The sequence below is a fragment of the Canis lupus genome, chromosome 2, assembly GCF_048164855.1.
Source record: "Canis lupus baileyi chromosome 2, mCanLup2.hap1, whole genome shotgun sequence".
NCBI lineage: Eukaryota > Metazoa > Chordata > Mammalia > Carnivora > Canidae > Canis > Canis lupus.
In genome coordinates, this window is record NC_132839.1 from 45,623,492 (window position 1) to 45,644,542 (window position 21,051).

The 21,051-nt window shown below is 39.3% G+C and overlaps 1 long non-coding RNA gene across 1 annotated transcript; it reads right to left on the reverse strand.

Annotated features, from left to right (window-relative positions):
- Nucleotides 1-8,163: 8,163 nt before the first annotated feature.
- On the reverse strand, nt 8,164-20,725 carry LOC140617221 (uncharacterized). The gene is made up of 4 exons (XR_012017435.1): nt 20,676-20,725; nt 20,006-20,290; nt 10,853-10,924; nt 8,164-8,571 (listed from the first exon to the last, which is right to left on the reverse strand). It is a non-coding gene; the product is annotated as an uncharacterized lncRNA (long non-coding RNA).
- Between the last annotated feature and the right edge of the window lie 326 nt (nt 20,726-21,051).

Consider the following 21,051-nt stretch of genomic DNA (forward strand, 5'->3'; position numbering starts at 1 on the left):
AAGACCCCTATTTTCAAACCATGTAGATTAAAATTCTTTCCAGGGCCAGAGTTATCAGGGACTCAAAGCAAAGGCTGGTCAGGTTTCGTGTCTGTACGTTTGTGTGTGCGCATGCGTGTGCGAGTGTGCATGCCTACCGAGTTGTTTATTGTATGAGTGTTAGAGCCTGTGGGTGGACGTGTCCGTGTCCGTGTTTAGCTGGCTTTGCTGTCTAGCATGACACCTGGAATACTTGACCAACAAAAATCGGATTTTTAAAAAATCTGGTGTTTAATACTGTTTTAAATGGTCCAGTAATAGAATATGTTAGTGGATCTTTTTTTTTGTTACCATGAAGTGGGCATGCCAGCATAAACTTTGCTATTTTCCAGTAAGAGGCTATTCATCCTCTAATTTAGAAACAGAAAAGCCTCTTAAAGAAATGCACAATTTTTCTATTTTGAGTTATTTTTGAAACTTTCTATGACTTTTCCCAGTCTTGATTGTTTGATCGTATTTCAAAACATGATTGAGGAACTAACTTGGATTAGAGAATCACTTAAATTTACCATCTTTCTAAGATTAGCTGATTTTTTCCCCTTTTGGGGATTGACTAAGGGAGGCCAAATTTTTGAATATCAAAACTGCTTTCTTTTCTAGCCAAAAAAATCTTGACCGGGGTTCTTTGGGATTCTCAAAGATGCTGTAAAGTTTATTTTTATGAACAGTCATTTGGGGACTACAGATTAGAAGAAAGGAAAAAAAAAAAAAACCATGACATTTTCTGTTTTTAGGTTTTGATTTTTAAAATACTGTAAAATGTGGTCAGTTTATGAAAAGGTATTAGTAGTATTTGGGGGAATTTTATCTAATGCACATTTCCTAAGGAAGAAAAAATTAATCCCAGAATAACTTTGTTTAGATAAATTAAGAGTAGATATTCAAAGTAATGTAACTAGAAAGCTTCCACTTAACTGTTACAGTGAAAAATGCACTTTTAGGCAAATAATCTTTTTAGGGTGCATTGATATATTAATCTCCATATGTAAGTTATTTAAGATTATATCATCTTATAATAAAAAAGAAACTGGAATCCTGTTGTCCCTATCTCTGCAAATGTAGGATTTAGAAATTTCTCTAAGCTCACTTTTGCCTAATTTTTTCATCCCAGAAGGCCCCTTTATCTAATGGGCATATATCATTTAAGTACAAGATCATCAATCACAAACTGTGAACCTATCATTTTGACATAAAAGATCTATCCTTAAATCTCTCCAAACCTCTAGCATATAATTTAAAGAAATTAGCTAGTTTAAAGTCTGGATTTCTGACTTCTGGGGGATGAAATGCAAAAATGAAGAAAGCTTGAATTATACAAATTTGATTTTAAAGTCACAGTTCAATTGAGCCAGTGATAAAAGATGATGCAGTGCAGATCTTGAAATGTTGACAGAAATAGATAATTTTGTTAATTATCATCTGGTCAGTTTGGAATTTCATGGTTAATAAACATAGTATGAAATAAAGACAGATATTTGCAAAAATAGCTTGACTCCTTAAAGCACATTACCCCAAATATATTTTCCTCATAATTTTTTATTATTAAGACAAAGAAATGGATACGTTGCATAATATTGCTATTTGCTCAAATACCAAACACTATGTCTCCATTTTTATTTAATTTTCTAAAAAATTTTGTCAACTGAGGTGAATATGGCAGGAAAACCATAAATATAAGGATTAAGGCTTCATGAAATTGGAGTTCATTGAAATGACAAACCCAAAGTAAAACCCAGATGAACTTACCAAATTTCATTTGCTATCCACCTGAAACTATAAATCCTTTTCTGGCATTTGAGAGTAGAAAGGAGGTTCACTTAAAATTCAAACCAGGTTTTCCTAAACCTAACCCAGACTCACTAACTTTAGGTAAACTGCAGTTGTGTTATGGCTTCTTACTGAAACTTTCATCCCACTTTAGCTAATAATGAATAGATGATGGGCCAGGAAAGGGAACCAGAAGATGTTTTTGGAGTTGCTGTTTTGTCCCCCCCACCCATATTTCCTGTAAAGTTCAGAAGTAGGAAAGAACTGTATATGAAGCAAATTTTCAATGATGTATGTGGAAAGATGAATTGACAGTAAAATATACATAGGATTTTAAAAAAGGGATTCTTTAAAAAGGAGAATCCTGACAAAATACTGTTAACCAACATTTCTCAAGTGCTTACTATAATCAGGCACGTTACATGGAGTGATTCTACTTGGTTTACCATAGTAGTACCAGACAAACACTATTATCTCTATTTTGCTGATAAGAAAGAGTAGGCACAGGGAAGTTACATAACTTGCTCTGCCCAAGGTTACACTTCGCTGAAGGGGATTTGAACCCCAGAATGTCTGGTTCTGGAATCTTGGCACTCCAGCACAATGCCATACTGACCCTGTGGAGGAAGTGCAATCACAATGTTGTTTGGAAAATAAACTGCTACAGACTATGAATGGGAGAGATATTTTCCAGTTTTTTAAACTACTGAGAACAGTAGTTAATTTAATGGGAAAAGCCCAAGTAGAGAAAGCTCATTCTCTATTTCCCAGAAGTAGGAAGGGAGTTGACATCACAAACCTCCCAGAAGTCTTTGCTGAGCTTCCACTTGGAATACAACATATGTAGGATATCCTAGTGCTAAGGAGATAGAAATAGTGCAATGGAGTTAAAAAAAAAAAAAAAAGATGCATTTATTTATTTGAGAGAGAGTGTGTGGAGGGTGGGGGGAGGCAGAGAGGAAGAGGGACAGAGAGAATCTTAAGCAGACTCTGTGCTTCTGTGCTGAGTGTGGAGCCTGACCTGGGGCTCAATCCCACGATCCTGAGATCAAGATCTGAGCCAAAACCAACAGTCTGACACTCAACTGCCTGAGCCACCCACCCTTGGAGTGGAAATTAAAGAAAAAAAGTAGAATGACCCAGTGAGAGATTGGGGAGAAAAGATGAAAAAAAAAAAAACTGAATAAGTAAAACTTGGAGAAGCATTAGTTAATGTAGAACTCAACAGGATTCCAGACGTATTTAGAGAAGTGAAGGCCTAAGGGAACTCGGGTTTTTGTCAATGTCTTGCCAGATCCAGAATGAAAGCTATATTTTCTTGGGCTACTGAAGAGATTTCACAGGATTTTGTTCCCTGCCACGTGTATGTTGACTTAAAGATAGGCTGAAAAAAATATGGTTTAAAGACTGCTTTACATAATATATAATGTGGATATATATTGTATTTATAATCTATAATCATAATAACGTGGAATGCTCCATAATCTTTATATTCATATTCTCATTTAATCCCCACGCTGAGTTTGCAAGGTATCTATTATCGTCTGCACTTTATAGATATGGAAACTGAGGCTCAGGGAGATTATGTTGCCCGCCTGGGGTCACACAGCCTGTAGTTCCCTTGAGCGTTCCCAAGCCCAGACTCCTCCCAGAACACCACACTGGCTTCTCTTACACAGCATCCCTAGGACTTTGCCCAGAAAATGATGTCATAAAACAACTGGTTTTCGGCCAAATTCATTATGGTGCATTACCCTCAAGGAACGTACCGATAAGAACACATTATGCCAGAATGAGACATAGCTCAGCTTCTGAAATCTGGCTGGCATCCTCTAAGAGGTGGCCCTGTCTGCTCAGCTCTTGCAGAAGCTGAGCATGTTAGGTAAACACCCGGATGTCGGCTCGGGTGTGGGAGCAAATGATATATGAATGAACATTCAAAAACAGAATGGATCTCTCCGAAGCAGGCCCCAAGCCTCCTGTGTTTACAGGCCCCCAAATGAAATCACCTGGCTGTTTATAGGAGTCTTAGTGCTGATGAAAAGACGGTTACACTCCAAACTTTTTCCTGCCAAAGGAAAAAAGTTCCAGGTTCTTTAAAAAGTACGTAAAGCATCTGATCTGAAAAGTGGCAACAGCATTTGGGACCAATTACCCAGATTAAGAGGCAACAATGTTCTGTTTACACTTTGTAGCCAAGAGCCCTTTGGCTCTGGCCCACAGGCTGGGGATTGTAAATTACAGAAATTGCAGCCTAACTTGACTTCTCTTTTGACCTAGGTGTCCGAGTGTAGAGAAAAGCAGATAGAAAAGCCCTATTGCTGTCTGCCCTAAAGCCTCAGTGGATGAGGAACTGAATGTTGTCTTCCAGGTAAGACATTTAACACATGCAATCCCTGCAATGAAAGCAATGGGTTCTTTTCTAACTTGGGGTAGGGTCTGACTATGAATATGATGTGTCAGGAGATGGCTTTTCAGTTTGCTCCTCCTCCAAAATCATTTTTGTAAAACCAGTTACAAAATAAAGGCTCCTTGACATCTTTTGATTAGTTAACCATAGCACTCCAGTTTCGCTCCCATTTTCCAATATACTGTGGATTAATCAGTAACAAATGGTAGATCATGAAATTATACCAGGAGAACCCTGCCTTTGAGTGTGGTCAGATGTAGTTGGTGGCCAGTATAGCCACTGTGGGCAAAAAAAAAAAAAAAAAAAACAACACAGCACCATTTGGTCCCAAACTCAGAGGCTGCTAGGGATTTGAATCACTTGGGCTTGAGATGTAGTTTCCTCCCTTTACAAAGGAGGACCAGTCCCCACTTGGCATAACCCTGATAATTCCAGAAGTTTCCGTGAAAATTTTTGTCTTTCTTTTAACATAATCCTGATGTTAAGGGCCTGACCTTGCCAAGGGAAAGGAATCACAAAGGTCAAACAGCAAGGAGGAGACACGTGAGGCACAGGCCTGCCCAACACAGAGGTGGAAAAGACAAGCCATTATTTTACTGATAGGCGGAATCCATATGTGTTCAGAGATTTATGATCTAACCATTCTAATACCACATTTAGACCATCAAATTGGAAATATCCACAGGCAAGGATAGAGGTCTTCTTTTTAAAGTTCTATACATTGGGTAGTCATTTAGATGAAAACATGATTGAGGTGGTGATTGTGGAGTATTATGGGAATCTTGATGTTCAAAGCATTTTTCTGACTCAATAATCCAGTGTCCACTTAAAGGAGGTTGTCTTCTGAGACAACTCATATTTGATGCCACTTCTAGTTCCCTCTACTGTCAACACATTTTTTTCTGAGAAAAACTGATCAACAACCAACAGGGATTTTTCTGACCCTGGTTTATCCCAATAATTTATCATTTTCTGCAGTGTCAGAGCTTCCTGACATATACAATTAACTCACAAATTAACTTAGAAATGATAGTAAGCTCTCAGCTAAATGATCTAGTGGCCACTGGGGACCAGACCAATTTTCTAGAATAAGGTTAGGACTAAGTTGCTCTGGAACAATGTAAGGTTGGTTGTGTAGAAATAGTTACTTGAGTGTGAGCAGGAATCTAGGTATGAAAGGGAAAGGATTTTATCTGCCCCTGATTCCATCAGTTACTCCATCCTGTGATATTTCTTCATCTATAAAACAGGGGTAACTGGTTTTAAAAATATTTCAGAATTCAAGGTTCCATAATGGAATTGAGAAGTCATGGTGTCTTTTCATTAGAAGGGAGCTTGGGGAACACTGGTCCAACTTTTCACTGAGGCCAGAGGTCTGGAGATAGGCAGATGACCAGGCTGACACCGATTTAGTAGTTTATAAGAGTTGTAAATTTAAGGCAGGCAGCACAAAGGTGTGAAGGTCTGGGTGAAGGCTGCCAGTTTGGAGAGGGCTAGCCACCTAGAGAGATGGGAAGTCAGGGCTTGCTCACTCTCTCCAAGGCTACTACTGTTGGGAGCTTTGTTTTAAGAAATTTTTGCTCCTTCTATGGGAACAAAAGTCTGTGTCTCTGGAACATCTTTTTATTGGGTTGGATGCTGTCCTCAGAAGAAATGCAACTCAACCTCATCTCTCTATCATACGACAGATTTTCAAACACTTGAACATAACTTTTGCTCTCCCCACCACCTCAAAACCACCATTTTGTTTTATTGGGAAAATTCTCCAGTTCCCCATGGGACTGGGACTCAGAGGTTTTTTGTTGTTGTTGTTGTTGTTGTTGTTGTTGCTGACCATGGTTTGCCAGATTTTCTTAAGAAATGTCCAGCAACAAATAAAATACTGAGAAATCTCTTGATCAGTGCTGTCCACCACGTCACATGACTGGCTTTAAACATAGCCCTGAGTTAGGGGGAGTCAGATTTCAGCCGTGGAGTCAGATCTCAGACATCTAGGGCTTGTACAGGGGATTTATTCCATTTAAGAATGTTTCATGTTTATCTCCATTAAATTGCATATTTATTTATTTATTTATTTATTTATTTATTTATTTATTTATTTGATTTGATTTATTTATTCATGATAGACACACACAGAGAGAGGCAGAGACACAGGCAGAGGGAGAAGCAGGCTCCATGCACCGGGAGCCCGACGTGGGACTCGATCCCGGGTTTCCAGGATCATACCCTGGGCTGAAGGCGGCGCTAAACTGCTGAGCCACCTGGGCTGCCCAAATTGCATTTTGATTTGGCTTTTTGGTAGCTTACAGAGTCTGTCTCCCTCATCTTTTGGTAAATGGACAAATGAGTTTCCATAGTGTTCTGGACAGTGGTGCAAGCAGGCAGTATAATCCATGCTATGGTTTCCTAATACTAACAGATTTTCATTATTATGATAAAGATATTGACTATGGAAAGAGGTCATATATTCAACCTCAGACCATCATCACAGTGGTTATTTTGCTGCTCATTTTTTCTGTGAATGCTCATCAGTGTCACCTGTGTCTTTCTTGATGCTAATCTGTTGTCTCCGTTTAGCATGGAAGGGCAGGAGAATCCCACACTTAAGTCCAGTTTCAATTAAAAAAAAAAAAAAGAAAAGAAAGGATTCTACTTAATTTGCTTGTACTAAGCTGAGAGGGGACACTGTATTTTTAGCATGAAAGGGAGCTTAACCAAAGAATGCTAGTGTTCCTTAGTCAGATCTTCACGTTGTTTAAACTTTTGCAGATTCCCCAGCGTTGGGCAGACTCATTCAAAGATATGTGCTCAAAGAATTAGATGCTTTAAACATCATCCATGACATGGAAGTTTCTGCATTTCCCTACCTTTCCATTAACAGCAAAACGTAAGTGCTAGCATCAGGCTAGGTCTTGATTTAAGTGCCTAGCAACATAACTCTCCCCCTCGGTTCAGCCTGGGTATATTAAATCAGGTTCTCCCTGGACTGAAAATTTAAATCTTTCGGAGATATCTTTTACATGTAATTCCCTTTGAACTTCCACCCATGCTAATTTTAAACACATTTGGTATTTTCCTTCTTCTATATGAATACAGTCGAGCTCAAAGAATGAATTTCACCAGTGTTTTCTCCTTTGTATGTGTTCAATAGGTACCCCTGAAGCAATTACCTACTGGGAGAAGTGGGAGGAGCCACTCTGTGGGAGCGGGGGGCCACCAGTAATATGATCCGTGGTTGTTGTGTGTGTAAAGTGCTAATACTTTTGACAGCAGCCATCCTAAAGGGGTGTAGCGAGTCATTTGAAATTTGTACACAGACTGCCCTATCCATTACGCATCACCCATATCATACCCATAATCTCCCAAGGCAGATATGCTATTACACTCAGCGGGCCAAGGTCTGCCTGTGCTTATATACACACAACTCCCACTGACTCTGTGCCACCGAGGCACTTCAATGGGAGTTGTCAGCAGCATAAATTTAGCCCGGTACAGTCACAACCACAGCGGGCGCAGCTAAACAGAGAGACCTGGCTGTGTGTTAAAAAGGCTGAGGAAGAACAAAAAAGCTGCCAGTTTTCATAAGAAATCTTATCCCTAGAGCATTAAGAACTGTAGCCTGACACTTGCCACACTATCCTCATCCTGCAACCTGCCGATTCCAGCCTGGGACTTGGAAGCAGCTAAAACAGAGTGAGTACTTTAAAAAAAAAAGAAAAAAAAAAAAGGTCTGCTACAGGGCATCAAACTAAGCTTTGCATCCAACCTTATTAGGCAAGGGAAGAACTCCCCATAGGTGATCCTCAGAACATTCATTTATCAAAATGTAAAGGGACATCTTGGAACCATTGACCCTCTTTAAATATATAGAATATTTAAAATACATACAGCAAGGGTACAAAGATGCCCAGCTTTTGAAAGTTACCAGTCTATCTATTTGAGTCATACAGTGTCACGGGTGTTCTGATGATATGTAACATACATATTGTCGTGCTAACGTTAGAATTGCTGCAACTTCATGATGCCATCCATCGTGTTGTCCAATATGATTCTCTTTCTTAGGAGCTCTTTCTTGGTCTTTCAGACATTCCCCACATACATTATGAATGATCAGGTGTCACTGACCTCAAGCATGCAGTGTTTCAGGATTTAATTTCTACTCCAAGCCCTTGCCATTGCAAACAATGAAGTCTACCACTCCTAATCATCGGAAATGCTGTGGTTTGGTGAGCAGAGCCTAGGTTTGAATCTTTGCTTCGTGCCACACTAATTGTGTCTTGGGTATGCTGCTTGGTATCTCTAAATCCCAGTTTTCTCATCTGTATCCTGAAGTGAATATCTTCTTCATTGCAATGCTGTGTGGACAACACCAGAAAAGATGTGTGAAGCACTCAGCCCAACCTCAAAACTCCACCAATGAAATAGATGCAGGTGTCACCCGTATGATACATAGTAGGCACTCAGTAAAGTCTTTCTCTGCCTCCTTTTCCCTCTGTTTTTCCCCAGCACAATCTAATAACTTAATGCTCATGCAAGCCTATGTATATTAAGAAAAATACTACCTTTAAAGAAAATAGCCTAATTAGATAGTAATCCGTGAATGACAAATGACCACACATTTAATAGAACACATTTAAAGCTATACTCATCCTTTGATTGTTGTTATAGAGCAGATAAGAATGATATACTTAAAAGGAAAATGAAAAAATAAACAGGAACCAAATTAGACATTCAGTCAAGTCTGATTAATGGCTAATTCCAATGGAGATTTTGGCTGAGTATATATAAGATTCTTGCATCTCTGACTGTTAATGTACAGTGGTTTGGGGTGACCATTTTAAGAAGTCAAATGCATAATTCATTCAAAGTACACAGGGATTTTCTTTCTTAGTTTGGAAAGACAGAAAGTCGGGCACAATTCTGTTAATGCCATAAAACCGGTATGTTTCACAGTAATGAATTTAGATATAGAAAACTATCTTTCTCTGGAATAAATTTAGCTTGCCTGTCATTTCTTCATTTTTTTTTCATTTCTTCAATATGAAGACCTTAGTTGGGAGTAGAATTAATCATGTGTTTAAAAATTACATCACTCTAAAAGACTTCCACTCATTCTACAAAAGGTAGTCTAGGTCAGTTTTAAAAACTAACGCGTTCTCAAATAGGAAAAAGTGCAATAGGTTAATTTGAAAAGTATGAATAATTCAACACAGAATCACGTATTTCTTTTTACATATTTTCTTGTATAAAACTGTTGCTTTATCATTGTTAACTAAACTCTCATTGGTGCATGTAACTTTCTGAGAGCTCTGATAGAAGATGCAACATTGTGTTTAGTGGAATAAAGTTAACAACTGAAGTTTAACACATTTGGAAAGAGCATGTGCAGACCTGTGTGTGTGTGTGTGTGTGTGTGTGTGTGTGTGTTTAGGAACTGACTTTTTCAGTTCACAGAGTAATATTCTCTGGTTTGGAGTGGTAGTTAGAAAATATTGACAGTTGGGGCACCTGGGTGGCTCAGTGGGTTAAGTCTCAGGCTCTTGGTTTCTGCTCAGGTTGTGATCTCCCGCTTTGTAGGACTGAGCCAGGTTCCTTGTTCAGTGGGAAGTCTGTTTGAAGATTCTCTCCCCCATCAAAATAAATAAATAAATAAATAAATAAATAAATAAATCTTTAAAAAAGAGAGAGAGAAAATGTTGACAGTGAAAAATAACTGAACAGGATTTGTATGAAGTTCAGGGGATTTGCAAGCTTGTATCTAAGAATTTGGTAGTGAGGGTGACAGCGCAGCCACTCTTTGTGTAATAAGATCGGCAAAAATAAAACAAGATTTACTCTAACTATAAGCTTAGGTAGTAAATTAAGCTCTGAACAGAAAATGAAATTGATAGACACTCCAAATATATGCGATCAACTCCTTAAATGTTGATTTTATTAAAGAGAACAGAAAAATAATGAAATTGAGAGCTGTCTTGTGCCTTCTAACTTCACTTCCTTTTATGCAGGGCTGACCCTAGCAGCCTCTCAAGTCCGGCTAATTTTTTATCACTGAATCTTGTTTAACAGACACTCTTTTCAGAGAACGAGGTAGTCCCCCGGCTCAGCTACAGTTTGCCTCAGTTTTGCACATCCCTCCACTCAGCTAGGCTCGGCACATCATGGTATCACATCAGCTTGCATGGAATCAATTTAGGACACGACGCACTTCCTCAAAAATTAAATTCCTCACGAAAACTTAACAGGACCAACAAGAGCATCAGAAAAAGCGTTTTGGGAAAAGTGCCAGAAGTTGAGCAAAAGTGAAGACCGAATTCTCGGTATCAGAGAGAAGGGGAGGAGGGTCAGATAGGAAGAGAAGCAAAAGGAAAAGCAGGGCAGGAGGAGAGACACGAAGGAGAGAAGGGATCTAAATTAGAACAAGAGGCTATGTTTATTAATAACCTTGCTGACCCACAGGCCCCTGACACAAAATACATTAAGTATTGTTGGGACACTCTGCTCTGTCGCTCCTAGGAGGAGCAACTAAAAACGTGTGGGAGACTGCAAACTTTCTGAGCACAGATAAAAAAAGAGCCACCACCACCACAATAACAACAACAACAAAAAAGCCAGAATACGGTGAAGGCACAGACTCACCAGCTTGAGCAGCCCCGTAGCCTGAGATCTCCTTTATTTCCTGCAGCACCTTCTCTGGGCACGTCCGGCAAACTAGAATTGAAAACACGCAAGATGTTTTGTTTTTCTTGATTGCAAAAACAATAACATGTCCATTGTAGGATGTTTGGAAATTATGGAAACACATGAAGAAGAAAATAAAAATAGACTATAGTCTCACCACTTCTTCCTCTACATTTTTTTTTTTTTTAGAGACAGACAGCTAGTGGCTGAGCACAAGAAGGAGGGGAGGGACAGAAGGAGAGCAAGAGAGAATCTCAAGCAGACTCCCTGCTGGGCTGGGAGCTAGAGGTGGGGCTCAATCCCGCAACCCTGAGACCACAACCGGAGCTGATGTCAAGAGTCTGTGGCTTCACCCATTGAGCCACCCAGGTGCCCCTCCTCTACTTTTTTTATGTGGATGTATTTGTATACTTGAAAAATAAGATTGAGGCCCTGCTATCATCCACTAGTGTGTGATTTGGTTTTCCCATCTGACAAGTCATAATAAGTATTTGCTCCTGTGTTGAAACTATTGTAAAACATTATTTTTATGTTGGCATCCTACTTCCTTTATTTGTAGGTATCATGATTCAGTTGAGCTCTAGTCAGGTAATCATGTTATTTATTAACTTTTTGCCTTTATAAAAATATTTGTGTGCATCTCCATTTCTTCTGGAAATTACTAGAAGCAAAATTCTTGAGTCAAAGAGAAGAGTTTTTTTTTTGAAAAGATTTACAGAGCTGCCCTCCAAAGTGTTTATGCCAATTTATATTCCCACCTGCAGTGAATAAGAATGCAGAATTCACAAACCATCATTAAGTCTCCCCAAATTAAGATAAGAAACTTTGAATCCTATTATGATTTGTATTTTTTGATTATTTATGATGCTTTCTTCATGTTTCTTGGCTATTTGGTTTGTTTTGTGAATATGCAGTTTGCCTGTTATTTACACTTTTAGTTAAAAACTTACCAAAATGAGTTTCTGTTAAATTGTAAAACTTCTTTACATTTTAAGTTTATTAACTCTTTCGACTATCATGCCTGAGAGCATTTTGTCCATATTATCATTTGATTTTGAATTGTTAATGGATTTTTTAAAAAGATTTTATTTATTTATTAGACAGAAAGAGATAGAGAATGAGAGGGGAGGGGAGACACAGAGGGAGAGAGAGAATCTCAAGTAGACATGAGGTTTGATCTCATGACCCTGCGATCACAACTTGAACTGAAATCAAAAGTCAGATGCTTAATGGACTGAGCCAGTCAGCTGCTGCAATAGATTTTTAATGTATATGTTTGTAAATCCAAGTACAAAGATATTTTCCATTATTCTTTCTTCCTCTGCTTTTATGTTCAGAAAGGACTTGCACATTCCAGGGTTAGAAAATATTAATCTACATTTTTTACTTGTACTTTTGTGGCTCTTTTTATTTTTAAAGGATGTTTAAATTTCTTATTTGTTTGGAATTTGTTTGGTCTGTGTAGTAAGAATCTATATACTGAAGCCTCTTTTCCTTACTTATCTAAATCTTGTATGTTATTGGGTCTGTTTCTGTATTTTTCAATTTTATTTATTTATCTTCATGTCTCCACTGCTTCTTCTGCCAAAACCCTCCCTTTTTATTATTACAATTTAAGACTATGTTTTCATACCCAATAACACAAGTTTGTCATCCTTACAATTAGTTTTCTGGATTATGCTCCGCTCTTTGTTATTCCGTAAGAACTCATCCAGTTCAAAATGTGAGTATACAATTTATACATTAATGTGAGGGCACTTGAAGTCCTTAATACTGAGTTTTCTGAGCTACAAGTAAAACTTGCTTCTCATTTATCTTTTCCTACAAATTTCTGCCAAGTTGCAGTTTCTTCATGTAATATCTCAATATAGTCTCAAGTTTATTGATTGTTGTTGTGAATACTGTTTCTCTCTCTCTTTTTTAAAAAGATTTATTTATTTATGATAGACATAGAGAGAGAGAGAGAGAGGCAGAGACACAGGAGGAGGGAGAAACAGGCTCCATGCCGGGAGCCCGACGTGGGACTCGATCCCGGGACTCCAGGATCATGCCCTGGGCCAAAGGCAGACGCTAAACCACTGAGCCACCCAGGGATCCCCAATACTGTTTCTCTATTAAATTTTTTAACCACTGAGGAAAGGTGCCTACTGTCATATTTTTATTTGGCATTTGCCACTTTCCTGCTTTTTATCTAGAGAGCTTGTCAATTGATTCTTTTGAACCATACAGGTAAATATTGTCATCTACAAAGAATGATAATTTTGTCCTCTTCCTCAAAATGACATAATTTCTTCATTTTTCCTGTCTTCTGGCAAAACAATAGAACTTCCAAATTATTTTAAAATATTCTTTATTTGACACCCCTCCAATATTTCACTAGTAAGTGCAATGGCCTGAATGCATTGTATTTTTTAAGAGCTCTGGCTTCTGGAAAGTGTTTTCAGCTTCAAATGGCAATCTTCCTTCTGAACCTTCTGTTCACTGGTCCCTTTGAGTGTCTCCTAGCCCTCTCTGCTCAGAACTGAACAAGTCTTACCCTTTTCTTTTCTTTTCTTTTCTTTTCTTTTCTTTTCTTTTCTTTTCTTTTCTTTCTTTTCTTTTCTCTTTTCTTTTCTTTTCTTTTCTTTTCTTTTCTTTTCTTTTCTTTTCTTTCTTTTCTTCTTTTAAAAAATATTTAGTTAATTTATTTATTATTTTGGAGAGAGCACAAGAAAGAGTGTGAGTGGGGGCGGGGAGCAGCAGAGGGAGAGACAGAGAATCTCAAGCAGACTCTGTGCAGAGTGCAGAGCCCAATGTGGGACTTGATCTCACAACCTGAGCCAGAATCAAGATTTGGATGCTTAGCCAACTGAGCCAGGCAGGCACCCCAAGTCTCACCCTTTCCTATGTAAGACTGTCCTATCTCTATACAGGTAACCCCATTGTTTACCTATGGATGCTTCTTTTCTAATTACCCACATTTCATTGTGAGAGATCATGTCTCAGACCAACACATTCCTTACAAATCGGAACCACTACGGTGTTAGTTAGTACATCATATGAAACGACCAGGCTATTTTCTCCCAACTTAAAAGTTAGTGTCTTGTGGAAGTTTTTTTTTTTTTTTTTTTTTAATGTTTGCATTTTAAGAAAATGCTCAACTATTTTCTCACATAGGAATTGTTTCATTTGAATTTGCTGACTTTTTGCCAGTGTAAAGTAAAAATAACCTGGGGTTTTGCAGAAGCCATGCAAAGAGGGTTGGTTCTATGGGTTAGACTGGTTAGAACAATGTGTGAAAACAGACTGAGAAAGAGTGACGGTCGCAGTTAGCAATGGGGGTGGTTACCTATGCAGAGGGAGAAAGGTGCAGGCCTTTGGAGAGGGCCACGCCTAATAACCGTGGGAAGTTGAATAGTCTCTATCACTCTGAGACTCCAATTCAGCAACTCTGAATTTGGGGTTATTACCTGTTTTGCAAGTATAATGGGAGAATGACAGACAATGTGTGTAAAGCATCTGGTAGGACACTCGGCACCTATCAGGCACTTAAGAGAGACTGTAAGCTCCTGGCTAGATTTGAAGGCAGGATGACAGACCATGTTATAGATAATAAAATGGAAAAACAAGACCTTTCTCTGCTACACAGAATTAACCCCAAGCATGTTCAAGAATTTCAGGATTTAGGAGCACCGCGGGGGGTGGGGGGCTCAGTGGTTGAGCATCTGCCTTCGGCTTGGGTCATGATCCCGGGGTCCTGGGATTGAGTCCTGCATCAGGCTCCCCACAGGGAGCCTGCTTCTCCCTTTGAGTATGTTTCTGCCTCTCTCTCTGTGTCTCTCATGAATAAAAAAAATAAAAAAATAAAAAAATAAATCAGGATTTAGCTAACAGGTAGTGCCATACGTGGGGTGGGTTCAAAGGCCTCTGGTCTCTCCCCAAGGCAGTCCTCCTCTTCTCTGTCTGGTTCGACCCTTTCTGTGAATGCCGAGCATTACTGGACCCTGCTTTCTATCCCAGCCTGATGGAGCATGAGCTCTGAATGTTTAGATTCCCTCTGCCTCTGAGTGGGACCAGAAGGGCTCCTCATTTTGATGATATAGCAGAATAGTCATTGTGTCCATGTGTCTGGCACTTAAGAATTTCCTTATCAGCCCACCTCAATGTTTCCAATTTGTTTACCTGGAAAACACCCTTATTAGCATCAAACTTAGGTTTTAACAAGGCAGAATCAGAATTTTTTTTCTATCTTTCCCAAAGTGAAGCTAGCGATCTGGATTAAATCTTTTTTTTTTTTTTTTTTTTTTTTTTGCTCGGTGGGAGGTTTCTGTATTATTATTGTTTAAAGTCAATTATCCTTTACTTCATGTTCTTTTTCTGTTGTTTATTTTATCCGTCCTTCTCTCCCAGAGGGGCAGAATTAAGGCCCCCATTTGGTTTTTATTAGTGTAATCAGTTAATAGCTCTTCTATAATGCTTTACTTATTGTGTTAATTTTCTGTAGTTGTGTCCAGAGGCAGCTTCCTGGAAGACCACATTAAAAAAAAAAAAATCTATCTTATTTCTTCTTTAATGGGTCCACTTAGCATTTATAGTTTCAGCTAAGATTATTGAACACTGTTGATTTATAAGATTATTGAAAATATATATATAAACTGCAGCTACTATTTTAAATATATCTATGGTAATCCTAAAAATTCCATTAGTATGGTGAAAGTACAAACACTACCCCTAGTGTTTCTATTGACTTGGCTTATCACATCAATTCTTTGGATTTATCTTGAACATATTAGAGGTATGGGTGTCTGCTGTTCCCATGCATACGGTGCCAGTCACTGCAGTTCTATTGTTTCAGTAGCTGAACTCCACCTCCCAGGGACCACTGTCCAATTGCTGGTGGGGATCTTTTTTTTTTTTTTAATAGGCTCCACATCTAGCACAGAGCCCAGTGCAGGACTTGAGCTCACAATTGTGAGAGTAAGATCTGAGCTGAGATCAAGAGTCCGACACTAACCAGTTGAGCTACCCAGGTACCCTGCTGGTGGGGATTTTAATAGGAACATTTCCTACATGGACTTTCACTTTCGTACTCAGAGAGTAGTCCTCAAGTGAAAGGGGGAACTTCAAAGCTTAGCATAGGAACAAACTAACATACTTGAAGGGTAACCAAAAAAATATTTATTATACATGTGATACATTGAGCCCCCATGTTAGGTTGCATTCTGAATTAGGCCAATAGTACTGAAGCCAATAGGACATGACTCAGTGATTGGCATCATGGGTTCTGGACCTGCCTCTGGCGCCAACTGGCTCTAGACACACCTGGGATATGGACTAGCTGCAGACCCACGTCTGATGGTCCGATGGGAATTGGCTCTAAGGCCTTTTCTCTGTAAAATGAGAAGTTGGGATGAAAGTTGTAAAGTTCCTCCCAGCTTTCACCCTCTATGCAATATTCAGTTTGTGGTTGTTCTGGGTGTGTGCTCAGTCAGAAGGAATCATTAGCAGGTGACTGACTCAGGATTAGAATGCTTTCCAGTCATTGTTGAGTCTTGGGAGATGAACAGGGCACTTCGCACAAAATAGGAGCCCATCAATGCTTTTATAATAAATTTGTTTTAAGTAAAATTCTAGTTTTGAGAACTGTCACTTGTCCAGCACAAAGGCTGCACATGGACATGGGAAAAGCACCAGAGAGAAAGTCAGAGCCCTGCCGTGTGAACCTGGGCAAGTCACTTTCTCTCCCTGGGTCTTTCCCCCTTCATTTGCCAAATAAAGGGGATGGAGAAGAATCACCAAGGTAGCTTCTAGCTAAGGAAGTCTGTAACCTTGCAAGAATTGGCTGCTGTGCAAAGCAAATGAATAGGTTCAGATGTTCCCCCAACGTCTGGTGCCCAGAGCAGTTGGAGCCTGTTAGCTGTGATTTAATGGTTGCTGGGAAGCAGGCTGTGGGCTTGCTATGGGGAGAGGCTGGGAAGGAGAGGACAGACAGGAGATCTGTGGGCTGAAGGTTGGCTAGAAATTCTATGCATAGAAGGAAGTGAGGTCTCCTGTAATTGCCTGTTTCTGAGCTACAGAACATATCAGATGCTGTGTTTAAAACAGTGCGATGCCTAGTTAGCACAGGGCACCACCTGTTTCATCTGTCTCTGTACCCTGCCAGTGGTGGTGATGTTTGAGAACTTTCCTTTCAGGCAGTGCCATCAAAGAGGGCAATGGAAGGCAACACAGCAAAATCACGACAAAGCATATTTGAAAGGAAGAGGGAAGAAGCCCATATACATTTCAATGAAAGTATGTTTAAGGATTTCAAGGAGGAGTCTGATACATAATTACAAAGTTTAAAAAGAAAGAATCTTGACTTTGATCTGATTTTCTTCTGTAAAGCAATTAGTTCCATTATTTTTCAAGTGTGAAGCTGAAAATTCTAATGGCTGGACCCAAACAATTTCATTTGAGTCTTGGGACTTCTAACTTCCAAAAGAAAAAAAAAAGTTTAAAAATGTATTAAGATGATTTTTTGCAGAGGGATTAATGCATGAAGCATTTGCTGGTTAGCTCTCATAAAGACTACGGCACTGTAGTATAGCTGAGATTAAGAGCTAGATTTAAATCATGCAAGAGTCCAATTAATAGCACTGAACTAAGAAATCTATAAAGTTGATTTGATGGAGGGAGAAAAACTGTCAAGATATGAATAGAATTTTCCCTTCCAATTGCTGTTGAGGATTTTAATGGGAATGTATCCTACATGAATTTTAGTGTTTGTGAGACTAGTTCTCAAATTAAAGTGGAGCTTCAAAGCAGAGCCAAAGGACAAATTAACTTAGCCTGACCACTTGTGTACCAGCTAGGTAGCATAGCAAAGGTGGCTTCCAGGCTGAAGTTGGCCATAGTTTGTCTAACCTTTCAAGATCAAGAAACTTGAACTTCACAAACCAGTATGGATTTCTGGCTTCTTTTGAAAATTCTGCGAGTGTGGCACCATTTGGTTCACAGCTATACTTGGTGACAATTAGCTGCTCCCATTAGACAGGGCTCCTTCCAGTTGCCCACCATTCCCTAGCATATGACTCTAGGCTGACTTCACTGTCTTACTCATCAGCCTGATCCATGGGATAGGCACTCAGATAAGGACGTGTTACATTGGTATGTGTTATATTGATGTTAGAGGTGAATGAGTTAAAGATCTAGCACTGAGCTTAATGGTTTTCTCCAGCCTGAAACTGGAGACTCTTCTGTACTATATGCTTAGGGGGAGTCTAAGTATGCATGTTCCTATGACTTCCATATGCCCCACTGGGAATGGAGCAGGGGAGAAAAATAACCCCAATGATATCACATAGAGCCCACTGGGGAGTTGTTCGAGTTTGTTAGAGCATATTAAAATACCATACATTCACATCCTCAAAAAAGACACATCAGTCTACCTGTCTATACATTCCTTTCTGATATTAAATTATTCCAGGGACTTTTCAAAATTACACCACCTACCTGTACTCCCTCCCACAGTGAATAAACATGCTGAAGAAGTGGAGAGCAAATCAGAATAATGCACATAGGTGAAAGTCCTATAATTGAAATCATTATTGCTTAAGATACCATTGCTTTAATCAGCCCTATCATAAATCAGCGCTTTTCACAAGTGAAGGTTTAAAATAAAGTGCTGTTTAAACAGATTGGGTCCCTTAAAAGGCATGATGCAATTGGGAAGCTGCGGAAAATGGATAAAAAAGTGGTTTCTGAGCAGATACACTGGCTCCAGCATTTTATCTTCCACTTAATTTTGAAAAAAACTACCTAGTCCTTTCTTAGAAATTACATACCGGAGGCCTGTAATGGCCGAGCCTTTAACCCATTAAAAAAATTTACTCCCAGGAACAGTTAATATTTGATGTTTAATTGCTTTTTCTTGTTGGAGAGGAAAATCTTTTTCTTTCCTTCCTTTCTTGATTGACTTTTCAAAAATCACCTTGTGAGCTATAAGATGGAGAGGAGTAATTGATTTTCAAAAACTCAAGTGCATGCACATGTATTTGCATATGCATATGTGTATGCGTGGATATTACAACCTCCGAGCTTTAGGCACTGGGGCTTCCCTCGCAGTAACCGTGCAAGGCAGGTGTTACTATTTCCAGTTAACAGAGAGGCAGCCAAGACCCAGAGAGGTTGATTGCTTGCATGGGGTCACACAGGTAGTAGGGAGGCTGAGTCTTTTCTTATTCCTCCAACTCTGTTGCCTGCCTGTAGGGGCATGTCATACCCAGGTGTGCAGGCAGCCACGACAAAGGCCATGCCAATGATCCCCATCATTGCAGTAACTAATCCTCTCAGCCTGTTTAACTGGCACCACTTTCTGGAATTTAGCAAATAATGCCACGCCATCCACAAATGTCAAAAGAGTCCAACTATGATTTGCGCCTTTTATGTGAACATTACATTGTCACTGAGCTGGGAGAAGCAGTTGAACCAACCTTAGCAGTGATAGCAACTTGGGAGAGATTTCTCCTTGGAGAGTTTTAGGTGGATGGGGGGTGGGGTGGGAGGGTCGGATGTTCTCTTATTAGAAAAAGGCCTGCACAGAATTCAGATGACTTTCTGGGGCTCCTCAGGACTTGTTTCTAGAGAAAGAGAGGATCATGAGGACATTGGTGTGGAAGGAGACAGGGGAAAACCTCTTTGTGATTACCCTGGGTTGAAAGATTTTCATTTCAACATTGTCAGTCCCTCACCTTTCATGTGTGGTAAATTCATTCCCAAAGGCCAGAGTGTTCTCTCTCCCTCTTCCTTCCTTCCTTCCTTCCTCCCTCCCTCCCTCCCTCCCTCCCTCCCTCCCTTTCTTTCTTTCTTTCTTTCTTTCTTTCTTTCTTTCTTTCTTTCTTTCTTTCTTTCTTTCTTTCTCTCTCTCTCTCTCCTCTCTCTCTCGGTTTGTCTTTTCTTCCCACAAAACCACATATTACTTAGGTCTCTTGCAAAGCTGTACAGACCAACTGTTCCTTCTCAGATTATGCCCTTCAGAGGTCAGGTGATATGCCTCATTGGGTTACACCTTCCATGTTTTGTGGTGAGATGTGGGCTGTGTCATTCTACATTACTCCACCTTGCAAGAAAATATTTATATATGAGCCTCACCAGGTCCTGTTTCCTCTGGGATTGCTTCTGAGGATGCTGTCTTCATGCCAGCTGCAGGCAGTTGAATTGCAGGCCTTCACAGGACCACTGGACTTCTGGCAGCAAACAGGAAATCGCTCCTTTCCCTCTGACTTCACTGAGCTGGAAGACTATGAGGTGTGTGGCTGGAGGATGAGACATTTCTGAGAGGTGGAGTACAATATTTCCAGAAAGGGCTTGGGAGGAAACTGCCAGATGTGGAGGGCATGAAAACTTGCACCATTCACAGCATTTTTTTTTCTAGATCTGGAAGACAAGAGCTTATTATACGAGGTCTTTCTGTGATTTTTAATTATTTTCCTTTTTATTTCTAGTAAGTGGTAATTCCCGTTGTTCACCAAGTAGTGGTAGTGAGTCGTATATGGCTGTGGTGGGGTATGTGGTCAAAACACTTTTGGAAACTCATTTGGCAGCATGTGTCAAGACCACAAAAATTTTTGCAGCCCTTGACCAAATAATTTTACTCCTGGGAATTCATTCTCAGTACCAAAAAGAGTGCTCAAAGATGTTATTTATTTATTTATTTATTTATTTATTTATTTATTTATTTATACAAACAAATAAATAAATACATTTTAAATGTTTTATTTATTTAAGTAACCTCTAGACCCAACATGGGGCTTGAACTCACAACCCCCGAGATCGAGAGCCACATGCTCCATCAACTGAGCCAGCCAGGTGCCCCTCAAAGATGTTCTTTAAACTATTGTTACAATTCTTAGAACCTTAATGTAAACCTAACAATAGGGTAAATGGAACTATAAAATATTTTCTTGATACATAAATGATGTCATAACACTGGAATAGGATATGTATTCTAATGATTACAAATATGTAGGTTAAATATGTTCAGTCATAATAATATATAACATTTATTGTCTACTGAATATATGGCAGGCAATGTGTCAGATCCTTTGTAGGCATTGCCTCCTTTGGTGTGCTTGCTAGAATAAGCTAGATTTAATTTTTTTTTTCTATTTTACAGATAAGGAAAGGGGAAGATTAAT